The following is a 15,384-nucleotide window of genomic DNA, read 5'->3' as shown; positions in this document are numbered from 1 at the left end:
CTTTTCTCCCAAAAAACATCCCAACAAACAGACCCCCACCCCAAAATTCTGATCACAAAAGAATTTTATCATAAATATCATTGAACTGTTTAAAGTGCTTTTTTAAAGCTGATAAATAGGTTTGAGAGTTTGTGATACTCTTTTTTTGACATATTTTCTACAATTGAGAAGTACACCAACAAATAAAACAAAGAAAATGTTTCATAACTGGCTTTACCAGGAATTTAGAGGAATAGATAAGGAAGAAGTATTATAAAAATTACATCACTGTAACTTACCTTAAATATTACAGCCCTTGCTTCTGCCAAACTGGGTCTACTTGGCCAGATTTCCTTATTACAAAATGTCAAAGCAGAGCTGTTAGGAAAAAGGTTCTGTTCAGCACGACTTCAAAATAATTGCTTAATACTCAGATAACGATTATTAAATATGTTTAACTATCCTGAAAACAAGAAGCAATCAAAAACAAGGAGGAAAACACATTGAACCAATATTTCACCTCCAGTTAATTGAAATCTTATCTTTTCTTTACACTGACTAACACTTCTAGAGATAAGAGCTGATATTTTAAAACGCTTTTGTTAAATTAACACAACCCAAACCTTTTCCTACTTTCAGTTGTCAGCCTCAGGGTGCAGGTACCAGGAAATGTCTAAGAGCACTGAGAAACCTCTTATTATTGATGGTTGTACAATTTTTTTGACCTTGATAGCACCTTGACTCCTTTCCCTTTTTGTTGTGACAGATAAGCATAAAATATTTCAGAGTTTGAAATGGAAGATAAGCCATAAGCAGCAAAATGTTTGATGATTATTCAAAGCTTATCTGAAGAGCCCATAATTCCTGAGACAAGTGTATGTCACAAGATCTACAGTCCTTCCAAATTCCAGACAGTTCAGAAGTACCTGGAAAATTGTTTTTAATCTCTGCATGTTGGCATTTTTATCTTTGCAGACTTCAGGTAAGACCTGCAAATGCAAAGTTGTGCACAAGTTAAAAAAAAAAAATAAAATACTTAATATAACTGTACCTGAAACAGTTTGATTTTTGAGGATTATTATCACTTTTCTTTGGCACCCCTCAACTGTCATGCTCTCGTCAGTCACAGGTCTGCCACATGGCTGGCCAGGTGATAAATGCATCACATGCTTCTGCATCTTCTCAGCTTATTTTTCTATATTTTGAATGGTTTCTTTACTGTAGCAGCAAATTATACATTCCAAAAAGATTAAGTTCTGGCATGAGAAAAAAAGCACACAAAAAAAGAAGTTGCTCTCAATACTGAGGAAGTAAAAAAAAAAAAAAAGTCATTATAGTTTTCCTCAGAATAATTAATTCTAGTTTTATCATTTGTGCTACAGAAAGATTGGAAAGCATTTTCAAGTAGGACAGGTAAACACTTCAAGCCACTCTGTATTTTCAGCTCTGCTCTTGATTAAAAGCAGAATGAAATTCCTAATTTATAATTTCAACTATTGCAGCACCTACCCCCACCCCAGCCTTGCATCTCCCAGAGAAAAAGACTGTTCTGTAACAAAACCAGAGAATTCCATGCTTGCTAACCTGCACAAGGCATTGAAATCTGAACTGAGAAAGAAAGGAAACCAATTTGCCTGTGGCATTCATGCTGCACTTGCAACACTTGTCAGCATTTAGTGCACATGCTGAATGTCGAGGAGTCGTGTTTAGAGGTTTTTCAAGGTACATGATTATTACTTTCTCTTTACATAAAACTTTCTCTCGTTTGGGAACCATCCAGCACATCCTGTTAATGCATTCTGAGGTGGAGTCTGTATTGTCTCATTTGAAAAGTCAAGCACTTCATCTTCTAGTCACAGATTAAAATCCTTTGAAGTTGGGAAAATGTTCAAGGCCAGTCCTCAACTGTGTAAGTACCATTTTAGCTTTAATCACTGCACTAGGATCTATGAACATCCTGGAATTCAGAAGGACAGAAGCCAGGGCAAAGATCTTTCTCACAATGGTCTGTTCTCAAAGAACATCTCTTCCCTTCATTTCTACTGATTTTTCCATTCTTGATTTTCCCAACATCAAGAAGTTATATCTAAAATTTTGTATTTTACACTTCCATAATTTATTTACCAACATGATTAGCAGTAATCAACTGCCCCTCCACCTGCACCTTTATTTTAACATTTGAAATACTTGAAATTACTCAGGACTGGATTAACCAATGAATTAAAACAAAATATATCCATGTGATAATGTCCATGTTCTTTGAAGACTTCAGCATTTTTTCCTTCTAGACTAATGGACTCCAAATACTGAAGCTTCAAGCTGCCCCCATGTCTGGGTATTCCCGTTCCTGCCAAACCATATGGCACATCTTTATTTGAGTGTTAATGATTTTCATGTTCAGCATAAACTCTTTGAAGTGATGCTGCATTTGTCTCTGATACAAAGTAGCCTGATATAAAATAGCTTAATTAAAATAGTTTGATATGAAATAGCTTAATTAGAAGTTAACTCAGTAAGTTTTCAGTGTGCTGTAACTATAATCCTTCAGTACCAAACTTTCCAATCAGGACATATTTTTAATTGATAGAAGTGTTACAGTGGTTTTAGGAAATCTTTTTCAATTAATTTGGAAGCGTAGTTCCAGTTAATAGAATCAATGCCTGTTGCTATTTATCTTCAGGGGAATGTTTTGTTTCTAAGCAAATTAAATCCCAAAGGACAGAAAGCTGTATTTTAGCAGGCTCTCAATATGTTTTCTGTTTGAAATAATTGCAAATGTGCTGGCTGCTTTTAAAGCGTATAATATGACTTCAACTTCTGTGCAAAAGGCTGTGAAAGATATTTTGGGTCTACCATTTCCCAGGGGAAGCAAATCCATTGTTGGAATAGAAACCACATCAAAATTTCCATGGAAAAAAAAGCTAATATACACTGCAGTCCTAATGTTAGTCTGACAGAGCCTCCCTGTTCCTGTCATGGATTTTGTTTATCCTCATCAAAGCTGGACCTGTCTGAGCAGGTGACAGTATTCTAAACACTGCCAGCAGGTGGGCATGTCGGGAAGAGTTTTAACAAACCTCCCTAGGCACAAGGAACAGCAGCCAGCACTGCATCCCAGGGAGCATCACACACTTGCAGTCAATCAGCCCTTTTGGCAGTGCAGCGTAAGGGTTGGTGCTTCTGGCAGCAGCGTTCTCCACAGAACATGCAGTGCTCTCTGGAACTGAGCCTAGAGCACCCCCTTAACAAGTGACCTGAAGGCAGGAGTGCTCCAAGTGACTGCTTGGTTCTGGTCAAGAAGTGCACTTGTCCTGCAAACCAACAAACAAGACTGAAATTCCATCCCACTGGATCCAAATCTCATTTGGTTTCTTGACTTACTAGAAAATGCTGTGCATCATTCTGGTATCTTTGCAAGATGTTTATGAACTGACTTTCCACTGAAGAGCATTTACCCTGTTCAGCCAGAACAACCTGTATTTTTGCAGTGTCATCCAACAGCTTATTTATCCCTGGTCAAAAATATTTTATTAACAAGAGAACCCACGCCCACACCTTCCACATTCCCCCATATACTCTGAGGCCATTTCTTCTTCCCTGTAGCACTGTTCCTTTTTCCTTTGGAAGTCAAGCCATTCCTTCATCTGCCCCAAATTCTATTTCATTCCTGCCAGTGTAAGCAAGTTGGCTATGCTTTTTTAACTCCCAAACAGGAAAAGTCAAGATAAGGTCAGGTTCACATACAAAAAAAGCATAGATTTACAAGTTTTTGTTTTCAGTGACACCCAACACCAGAAATTCATCACTCACCTGTCTAATCCTTTCTCAAAACTTTGCCTATGCAATTTCCCCTCCCCAGACTTTACTAATGTCACAAGTTTCCTTCTCATATTTTTCTAGGCCTTCACTTCACTAACAGGCCCTGATGCTCTGATCATTGCAAACCACAGAGCACCCCCTAAGATTTTTCTCCCTGGAGGCTGAACTGTTAGTCCCTGGGTGAAATATGTGTGACACTGTGATGGATTCACAACAGATCTTTATATTTAAGCAAATTTTAACCTTACAGATGTGAAGATTGCATTAAAACTCATGCTTCACTTTCCTTAGTTAAATGTAAAGTGACAGCACAAGCTAACGGAACTAATTGTAGAAATACAAGAAAATCTATCACTTAAAGAACACTTACTAAGAAAATTATCTCCTTTTTCTCACACATCATGTTGAGATGGCACAGATCCTGTAAGGTGCTCAAGCTAACGCTGTCAAGTGTAAGGCATTTACTGTGCAATGATTATTTACAATCATATGTCAGCATCTCCTTCAAGAAAAGGTGAAATGAGCTGGTGGAATACAAAACACTATACAATGACTAATGAAGAAAAGTCAATAGATTGGTCACTTATCAGGTAATATAAATTCCTTAGAGCCAAAGAAAGGATGACCATAATAATTCATGAATAATTTATCTAAAGAGAAACCATTTGAAGCAATAATCAACCAGAAATGAGAAGCTATTCTGAGCTAATTAATGTCCCCATTTAAGTACTGATTGACAGCCTTGCACTACTGGGCATTGTGTAAGAGAGAATCCACAGAGGGCAGTTAAGCAGAGTTATGTTTTCTCCCATTTGAAAGCTGTGTGGCTCTTCTCATTTGGAGATTTTGATATTCCTGCAGCAGATGGATTGTCTGACAGTACTTTATGGACAGCTGTAGTGCTTCTACTCACAGCACAGCCAATAACACACATAAAGTTATTGTAAAAGCTTTTTCAGAACTATGCCACAGGGTCAATGTTTGTAAAACAACGCACACAGTTGCCAGCATATTTGTCTTCTAAGGAAGAAGTGACACTTTTCCCCTCTAGCTTTTCAAGTTTGACATATTTCAGTAAAGTCTATATCCTCTTAATGTTTCTTCCCCATAAAAATTAAGGTATTTTACTACTTAGAAAAAATATTGTCTATATTTAAACTACTAAATCCCAAACCAGGAAACGACACCCTGAATTCAAATATACATAAGGTGCAATCTCTGTCGGCCACTCTTGAATAATTTCATTATTCAGAACAAACTGGGTTAGAATATAATGAGCAATAAAGGAAAATATAAGAACTGCATTTTGCTAGTTGCATTTTAGCAATATTTACGAGTGTCATTATTACTTTTGTTGCTGTTCTGCTGGGAAATCATTGCATCAGTCATGTTTATCAGTCAGTTTTCTGCCTCTCCCTCTGTTTTTCTTCCTCTCCTTCACATCAGAGATGATTCAGTGCAGCAGCATACAGGCACAGCAACCTGGTAATGTGCTACTCATTTCAAATTACAACTCACATTTCACTGCTTTGCTAAATGCACATAGCAAGGACTCGAGGAAATCATTAACAAGATCTTATTCTGAATTTTGGATGGTAATTGAGCATACAGAAACAGCTAAGTCATTACTCATTTTTCTAGGAATTAAATAATTTACCATTTGAATTAAGCTATTTGAAATCACTTCACTAGTTAGTTCAAGAAATGCTGTGTTTAATCACTATCCATTCAGATAGAATAGCCAGCTTTCCTTAAACGAGAAGGGAACACATCCTACTTCAGATCATGCAACAGGACTGGGTTCCTACACCAGGCCTGAGGACTGAAGCTAAGTTTGGGGCTGCTGTGGATCAGCTGTGTCAGGGCAGGGGACAAATCCCTATGTAGCTCAGAACTTCCATATGTAGTTCAGAACAAGTCTGGGCTCCAACACAAGAAATGAACCAAAGAGTTCCTCTAATTGTCTGCATGAGGGGTACAGAGACAGCAGAAATACCTAGCAAGGGCTGAAGCTCAGAAGTGTTTAGGGAAGACTTTTTTTTTTTGCCTACCAAGGCTTTCTGAGAGCCATACTTGTATTAGTTAATGTTGCATGTTACACACATATGGCTTTGGATTTTGGCCCTGATGTGACCAGCATGGAGGGTCCCAACTCTGACTGGATGGAAAGCCACGGCCCCAGTGTGCCACTGTAGGAGTTGGTTTTGCTGTGTGTACTCACTGAATAGGGGAGGATAGTGTTGTCTGAGAGTCCACAGTATTTCTCAGGATGTTACCACTGAAGTTTTAAAATAATTCCTGTGTAGTTAGATCCCCAAGGTTTTTTCCATGAATAAAGGTTTTAGAACCATGAATTAATAGCAGTTTGAAATGGAAAAGGCTTGGGTAATCATGTTTATACAGAGATAATAAAATCTTACAAAGTCCACTCTCTGAATTACATGTTGAATTCACTAACAGTTCTCCTCCTAGTAAGATGGCAGTTTTGACAAGCATCATGCAAGGTATGATTGTATTTGTTTCATGGTAAGAATACCAAAAATGAAGTTGCAGTAAGTAGTATGCAAAACCAGGTTCCTGGGTGGTGGTGTGGTGCAGTGCATAATTACTGCCACCTCCCACAGAGTTAACAATTTCCTGTTTGCAATCTGTACTTACCATAAATGTGAAGAGATGGAAAGTCAGTGTTTCTTAATGGATGTGTTGACTCATTTATGGCCTGGTTGGGTTTACAAACTGTCTGTGGGGTTTATTTTCTTCTGTTTATGTTTGGGAGGCTGACTCAATCAGCACAGTGAGCAAAGTATTGATCACCTGGGGAGATTACTTTCCAGTAGGCTGAATAACTTCAGAAGAAAAACACCCTTACACCAAGTCCTAATGGTTTCCTCAGAGTCTCTCCAACCTGATAATTCTGCAAATGCAGGGACACTTCTATCTACACTGCACTGATAGGTGCTGCTTAATGATATTTTTTAAATTCCAATTTACTGATTTGAGCGGATTATTGTTTGTTATGTGTGTTTGTGTTTTTTTTTAAATCGACCAAGTGTCTTCCTAGACTGAAGGTATTTGTCAGGCATTAAAAGCAAGGGGAGGGGGGATACCAGATGCTGTTTGCAACTGTCTGTTTTGTAATTTTTTTTCTGATTAGACCTATGGTGAAGAGAAACGTGGAAACAGTTGATCATTAAAGATTAATACTAGGGGAGATTACACTATCAGATAGAACTCCATTATTTATAGAAAAATGCATTAATTTTCAACCCTTGTTCTGACAACTACTCTACTTATGGATTTGAAAATTAAATTGCACTTGAATTAAGGATTTGGCTCCTACCCTGACATTTACTGTCAGAGCTACAATCCAGAAGATATACAGCAACATAAAGAATCAGATGAGCACAAAATTGAAACATGCAGCAGTGAAAGATATCAATTAAAAAAGGATATAAACCCCCCACCTGTGATGTTTTTCTCAGTTGCACAGTGGCTCTGGCTGTGGAAAATGCTGCATAATGCAGATGGTAGCAATAAGAATGTGAATCAACTGTATTTCACATTACTAATCTTCCTTTTGCAGAAAGGCCCGTCTTGCACAATCTCAGACTTTTTTATCATGCAGCCATCTCACAGATACAATTTTTCAAAAAAAGAAGCTAAAAATAGATGTGATAATTTCTGTCAGTAGACACAGAATCTAACTTTTCAAAGACAAAATATTACAGATTTCTAGCATCCCATTACTCAGAAACTTAGATCTCAGGCAGATGTCAACATGGCCTTTTATAAATTAAAATTCTTCCCTATATTCTTATAATTTAATGGTAAAGAACACATTCCTGGCAAACTACAGGGTGGCAGCCAACATTCTTCTTTTCTCTGACTCTAAGGAGTCATTCAGCTTAACAGAAAAATCCCTCAACTCCATATTAGGATCCTACAGAGGTTTCAGTAATAGGCTGTCAACATTTTCAGTTTCAGCAATTACCCAAGAGATGAATTCTTAATGAATTAAGCAGGCTGCTAATTTACTGGAATTGTCTCATTGTCCATACGTTCAGTACTTTCTGTAAATGCAGAAATCTTTCTTTTTATTTTTTCCCTTTCCCTGACAACTGTTAATCAAATTACATTCAAATCTAATTTTACTTACATTTACTTGTGCTTGAGGAGATTAGTTTTACTGAAATAATTTTCAATACAAAATTAATGATTTTGGAACATCTTTGTTACTTTTCTGAAAAAACTCCAAGACATATTAAAAAAAAAAAAAACCAACAACAAAAAGACCACCATACAAACCCTTTGATTCCATTTATAATAAAGCAAAATTAAGTCTTCACTCAGCTCAGTTATATTTCCATAAATATGTAATCACAGTATGAGGCAGTATCTTTATTCAGGAGCTTTAACTGATCTTGAAACAGACTCTGTTGCTCCAGTTGCTTGTATCCAGAGCAGCAGGTTCCTGCAGGAAGAGATGGGTTCAGTCCCTTTGAGACAGCTCCTGTTTTAGAAGAGCAAAGCTACTCCTTCTGCCACCACCTGAGATCACAGGCAGGCATCACCTGAGTGACCAATGGCATCCAGAAAATCAGACTGGAAAGGAGGAGCCCATTCTGACTGTGATTTTTATTGGGAAGCACTCTCCCAGCACACTTTAAAGCACTGAGCAGAGTTCAAAAACTTAGTAAATAAGTCATGAAAAAGATGTGCTCATTCTGGCTTGTTAGATACAACTGCATCCTGAGCAGTAATGGCAAACTATAGGTGTCAATGTTCTTTAAATTAATGTAAAGACTGATTTCTGCATAGCCCAACTACAAACATAAAATAGGTGCCAAGGCAGGGAGAGAGATACATCTTTCTAATTGCTTTGCTCTTTTTTTTTTTTTTTTTTTAATAATGTAATCATTGAGAGACCTATTTGTAAGTAATATTCTTTCTGTGTACTGCCAGAGTTCCCAAAATTCTCTATGGATTTCAGAAGCATCAGCTCTGCTCACTGTCACGTACTGGGACATGTGCAGAGCTCACAGCTTTACAGCAGCAGTTCTGACACTCTGAACTGCATTGCCATAGGGAAGTAAAAAGGAACAAAGATTCATGTCTTGAACTGCATTTTGTTGTGCTTTCCAAAAGTCAATACCAGAAGTGAAACATATCTAGAATATACTAACAAGCCATATCTAGCAAACCTAATAAAACATCCAAAGGCCCAAGGATCAATATCTAAGTAAGAAACTACAGCAATTTTTTCCTCTAGCTCCAGATGGACTAGAACCAAAATTAAACATTTTTCTACCATTGGGATGAAAAGGGCAACCCTTTGACCTCTATAATATCTGCAATTATAAAGTCATTAAGGGTGCCTGAGACATCAAGGAACTAGGTATATTGTAATGAGTACTTTATGAAGGAAATATCTACTGCTTGTATCCACCTATTCCAAGAAATTCTTAAGAACACAATATAAAAAATGATTTACTACGACTCTGTCAGTGACTATACAGGGGTGTCATGCTACAGCAGGGTCAGACCAGGCAATAAGGCTTGTCTTATCCTTTCTAGAATAGTTGGAAGAAACATTTCCTTACTTGTTTCTAAATTTAAAAGACGTTTGAAGAAAGCATCTTTGATTTTTTATTAGAGTATAACAGCCAACAGTGGACCACTCTGCAGCTGTATTTCACAAAGACAACCTCTGTCCAAAACAGCCCACAACAAATAAACAAACAAAAAAAATGCCCCAAAACAAAACCCAACCAAACAGCAGCAACAAAACACAAACAAAAAACCCAAAACAACAACAACAACAAAAAAAACAAACCAAAAACCATAAAAAAAACCACAGAAAAACCCCACAGACAACACATTGTACCCTTTTTACAGATGAGGGCCTGGGGCCCAAACACAGCAAGACCCTTGGAAATAGAACTTTAATCAAAGACCTCAACTGAATACAAACCTCTTTAGGTTAACCATATTGCCACTGCTCAGTCTTGCTTTTGTCTTACAGCCAACTGTGAGGCTTTTATTTATTTATTTACTTTTAAAGCAAAACAAAGAGAAAAAAGCTATAAAGCCCATTGCTACTCCACAAATAAAAAAAAACCCCAAACCCATCTTTGTTAACAATATTGACTTAGGAAGAAACTATTCAGTACACAATACCTTGCTGTAATTCATAACTGCCAGTACAAATCTGGTTTCTATATCTTCACTGCAATAAAACATTCACTGCCATTAAGAACATAATTTCCATATTACATACAAAATCATCAGTACTAATAATTTCCTAGCTGCCTGGGAAATAGAGGCTGTTAATATTCATATTGAATTATAGGCTTTTTATATAGCCTAAACAATTATTGTAATGAATGTTTCAATAGGTGTGTGATACTGGTTTTCAGTGGTACTAAATTATTCAGATTGATTGTAGTCAATATGACCTTAATTTATTACATTGCATTATTACAGTGTAATTGCTTTCCCCATATTTGGTGTACACCTTGATTGCTGATTAAGTTCTGTGAGCTCCCACAGCTCATGGAACCCAGCTCAGGCAGCCAGTGCAGGTGTTACTGCAGCGTTCCAGAAGTGCAGCTCTCAGGGCGTGGGCACGGAGGGTACAGACCAAGTAACACTTTATTGCTGTGGCTTAGCACAGCAGAGGGGTGTTTCTCTCCCTCCCACCCGGCCCCTTCTTCACAGTAGGACCTGAGATTAGGCCCAGGCACGACTTTTCTTCACTTGGGATTATGGCAACATCCTGGACAATATTTCACATCCCATAAACGAGAAGGACCACAGCTGACCTTCAGGTGTCAGGCACTTGATAAAAACCTCCCATCCTGCCATTTGTTAGAAGTCTGACAGCATGACTTTGAACTGAATCTGAATGAAATTATTTAGGGCTCGGATAATCAGACTCATCCCCGGCGGTGTGTTTGAACTTTATCTTATAGCAGTGCCATGTCACATAATTATGTCAAAACTCTCCTCCTTCCAGTGCTATCACCTCTGCTGGTGGAAAAGCAGAATTGAATAGACTTATACCAGCTTGTACCAGGTCATTCATTAGACCATTATTCTGCAAACAAATGCTATTCTGATCCTCCTAATAAATTCTCCTAATTCTGATCCTTTAATAAATAGAATCGTTGATGGTTATGTAAACAAAATATTAGCCATTTTCTACATTACACATTTTCTGAAACATCCCTAAAAATCAAACTTACACCCTTGTGGTCATATTTTGGAGCTACAAAAATCAAGTCAGACAGTAAACTCTCATTTTTCATTGAAGCAACAGAGCTGTTCTCTTTCATTTGTCCTGAGAACTTGATCATGAAGATTGTCTTGTCACAGCCATATAAATGCATTTTCCTACATCCCTTGTCTGCTGTCAGTTTACTTTTACTTAACAAGTTTGCCACCAGCTACTGCTTGCAATGTAAACTCCTGGTAATCACAAAACCAGGGAATATATTCTGAAAAAATAAACACATGAACCTCACCACTCTCCCCCCAAAAAACAAAATAAAAACCCAAAAAACCAAAACACCACATACCCAAAAAACCCTCAGGTAATAAATATATTGGTATTTAACCTTCATTTATCCCTTGCCACATTGTATAACTTAAAGCTGAGGCCATTCTTTCCTAGGACCCCACAATTGTGTTTCTCTGCTGACCCTATGTAAGGACATTATCCCAAGCATACAGCTTGTAGCTGCAAGCCACAGACCTCAATAATATCCACCTTGATTCTATGGAGGACAACATTAATTGTTATTTGTTACAAAAATACTCCTCTCTTGATCTTTAACTGTGATTTTACTACCTAAATTTTAAAACCACGTGTGGAAATCAGAAGTTGGAAGAAATGGGCCTGTTTCAACCCCAGACTTCAGACTTTGTTTCTCTGAAGATGGGCTTGCTTTGTCATTTATGAGTTCCAATAGTGTCACTCCCTTTAACTGAAAGCCTGCTGGTTTTTCCAAAGCACCTCCAGTTCCTGTGCATAATTTTATAAATGTCTTTTATTAGTTCTTAAATTCCATTTCCACTGTGGGTCTGCTTTAGGGACTTTGTTAATTATCTAATTTACCTCAAATTCTGACCCCTGGGTTACTGACAGGAAACCAATTGCCCTTTACCTCTTTTTCTATTAATTGCATACTTAGAACTGAAAGAATAAAAAGTCATGGTGAAATGAAATTCCACAAAGGTCAACTGTGGGGATGGCTTTTTTCTTCCCATGGCATTTGTCCAAGTTAACCTTGATTAAACCAGAAGGTGGATCTGAAGGCACTGGTGGTCCTCGCCAGTGTCTACAGGCACAGGTGATTCCATATTGTCCATATTCCTGATACTGTGCACTTCAGCAATGTTGACAGCAACAATAGCTGTCCAAGACACTGTGGAGGATTTTTTTTGTTGTTGTTATTTTCAATCAGTCATTTAAGGAAATGATTTTATGACAAGTTATCAGAGATTAAACATTCTTCTAGTATTGAAAAAAACCTGAGTAAACCACTCCTAAAGCAAAATCAATATCCCCATGATCCCAGCAATGAACATGATTAGTTATTTGTTAAAGCAAACAGTTTACAAATAAAGGAGAAAATATATTTGTAAAAATTAATCTTCAGAGAGGTGAGTACTTCTGAGCAAACAGAAAATGCTATAAAGCACCTGAAAAGTTCTAAATTAACACATTTACAGTCTCAGTGAATGCAGATATTCAAAGTGTTAACCTATCTAAAAAAAAAAAAGAAAAAAGGAAAAGGTAGGGATGTTTACTTGTTTTTCCATATGGAAGGCAGCATTTGAAGGCTCATTTAAAGCCTTTACAATACACTGAGACAATTCCCTCTGAGTTCAGAGGGACTCAGATGAGCCCTCTGGGGAAGAAACAGAGGGTAGATGAAGTTTACGAAGGATAGTTTTGATTAAAAATTAATCTTCTTGAGGAAATTAAAACACAAAGAATTGAGTGCATTTACATCTATTTTGGCACAGGTTCATGTGAAATGCAGTAAACTACAGTGCCAGAAATTAAATGAATAATGGTAAGAGATTTCAAAATCGAATAGTTTAAAAGAACCTGGTTAAGAAACATCATTGAGGCACCTCCTGTGACGAACACCTGCCAGAGACTCTGACAGAGCACTTCTGAACACCTGAGTTTGGAAATGTTGCCTTTGTGTTAACAAACCTTGGTCTGGGGGAGCAGATGTGAAATTTTTACCAATTGAGATTTCTGGTTGGGTTTTGTTGAACAAATAACAAAAACTTTCAGGGAATTTGAGTGAATTCAGTTTACAAAGCTCCAATCTTACCAGAGATGCTGTAAGAAGGGATAGAAGAAGGCCACATAAACATGGAGCTGAGTTTTATTTTGCCATTTTCTTTTTGTTTCATACCAAAAGGTGAGGCTCACAGGAGCTGTGAGCTGTACCAGTACTATTGGCTGGGAGTACTGCCCTTTGATTCCCTTGAGCACATAGACCTGTTTAGGACTGAGCAAAAACTGCATATTTATATTGCAAGGCTTTAATGTCTTGAGAGTATAATTAATGGGCAGGCTGAGTTTAAAGGAACCATGCTGCAGGAAGCCAGCATTGCTGGGGAAAGAGGAGACAGAGTAAAACTGTGCATCAGCAAAAGCCTGTGTCCTTTTGCAACCAAAAGACAAATGCAAGCTTATCTCAATGGCAAGTACTCAAGACAGTTTTCTTCTAATAGTGGCTTTTCTCTTTTTAGAATTTCAAGGGTTTGAGGAGAAAAGACTGGGTGCATTTATTTTATAGGGAAGGCACTAAAACACATGACTGAGTAGGATATAAATGCTTTTCCTTCCTGCATTACAATGTCTGTTTTCTGAGTAGATGTGAATACAGAAAACTTGAACTAGACAGATACTGCTTGAGTTCTCAGTACCATCCATAAAATCAACACTAACAGCTTTTAATTGCCTCTTTTCTCACATGAAGCCACTTCACAAATTGAGCAGATGTGGAACAAGGGTATTAGGATTGAATTTCTGCCCTGAGCCACATGGCTCTTTCATGATCCTGAGTTGGTCACTTAAACTGATGTATTCAAAATTACCCACGGGATTGCAAAGTAAATAAAAAGCTGCAGTTACCTATCTGTAGAAAGTGTCTTCCACTTCTCTGGTGACTGTATAAGCTGACTAGCATTTCTGAGCTTTCTGTATAGAACTGCAAAATCTTGGATTCCCTGTAAAAACACCTCTCCAGGAGCATCAGAGGCAGCTCCATGAAGGAGGATGAGCAGGAGCCAAAGGTGAACAGCACCAGCTGTGCCCTTGCCAGCTGGCACCACCTCACAGAGCCTGAGCACAGAGAACAGGCATGGGGATGGATACAAGGAACAGCCTGGCACAACTATGGCACAGAGCAGGGCAGCAAGCTAAGCTCAAATTGAAAGGAACAGGAGGTGAGAAGCAGGGCAGGCTGCTCAGGGCATTTAAAGCCTGCAGCTGCCCTTGGGGCCATGAGAATACCCAGGTGCATGTGTTTCAGAAGTGAAATGAATTAAGTAATTGCAATCTAGTCCAATTTGCTCTTTATCAACACAAAAGAAAGCTGGCCCAAGTGCCAGGCTGCCCAGGAGACAGCCAGTAACGAGATGACGAGAGCTTGGCTGGAGTGGAGAGAGTTCTGCTGGCAGAGCTGTGGGGAAAGGCTTGTGGAGCACCTGCTCCCAGCATGGCTGGCTCCAGCTGCCACAGCCAGAATCACAGCATTTTTACATGCAGCAGTTTTTCTCCTGAAAGGAATGAAACAATCACATACAATATTTCCAAGGCATGATGTTTCTTTGAAATATTGGAAAGCAGCAGAAAGAACCCATCAGAAAATCAAGAAAATGAAACACAGCTACCAAGATACAACTATGACTTTATACACCACTGAAAAGGCAAATTTGCTACGTAGATATGATCAAAAAGTTTGCTGGGTTTTAAGAAATAACTTCCTTCTGACCACATACAAGAGCATTTTGATAAGACTGTGCTGTCAGAGGATTTATTACCTTGAAAATATTTAGGTCTGGTAGGTTTGGTGCATGTAAATAAGGATAAAGACAGGTCCATGCATACATGGAACCTTTATTGCTACGTGCTAATCCAGCAAGATGTTGGGTAAATCATGCTTTTACCTGCAGTACCAATTATTTTCTGTAAATACACCACCAAGAAAAAAAATATATGGGAAACACTTTAGGTCTCTCCAATTCTATCTCTGTCTACCAGTATCTACTACAGATCTTGTGCAGTCAAAGTATTATGGTTTATGGAAAAATTAAATTATTTTTCAATGTGAAAGGCAGAAGCAAATGGAATTTTAAAGCCCTTTTTTCTGCAATAATAGCTCTAATTATTTGTCCCCATTAAAATTTATCACTGACAAACTTAAGACTAGTTTTTATAAGCTATTCACATTATATTATCTGTCCTTTCCAATACTCGCAATGAATTGTCACAGGCTCAGATTTTGGGTACACAACAGAGCCAAAGTAATATTACCATTAATTACTGTAATTAATGCA

General features: G+C 37.9%; 1 long non-coding RNA gene across 1 annotated transcript; it reads right to left on the bottom strand.

The window, feature by feature from the left end:
* Positions 1–280: 280 nt before the first annotated feature.
* On the bottom strand, positions 281–14,260 carry LOC138114259 (uncharacterized). The gene is made up of 5 exons (XR_011152550.1): positions 13,958–14,260; positions 8,104–8,269; positions 7,263–7,457; positions 1,031–1,235; positions 281–357 (listed from the first exon to the last, which is right to left on the bottom strand). It is a non-coding gene; the product is annotated as an uncharacterized lncRNA (long non-coding RNA).
* Between the last annotated feature and the right edge of the window lie 1,124 nt (positions 14,261–15,384).

Source organism: Aphelocoma coerulescens, chromosome 8 (genome assembly GCF_041296385.1).
Source record: "Aphelocoma coerulescens isolate FSJ_1873_10779 chromosome 8, UR_Acoe_1.0, whole genome shotgun sequence".
Lineage (NCBI taxonomy): Eukaryota > Metazoa > Chordata > Aves > Passeriformes > Corvidae > Aphelocoma > Aphelocoma coerulescens.
This window is presented reverse-complemented; position numbering and strand designations above follow the sequence as displayed.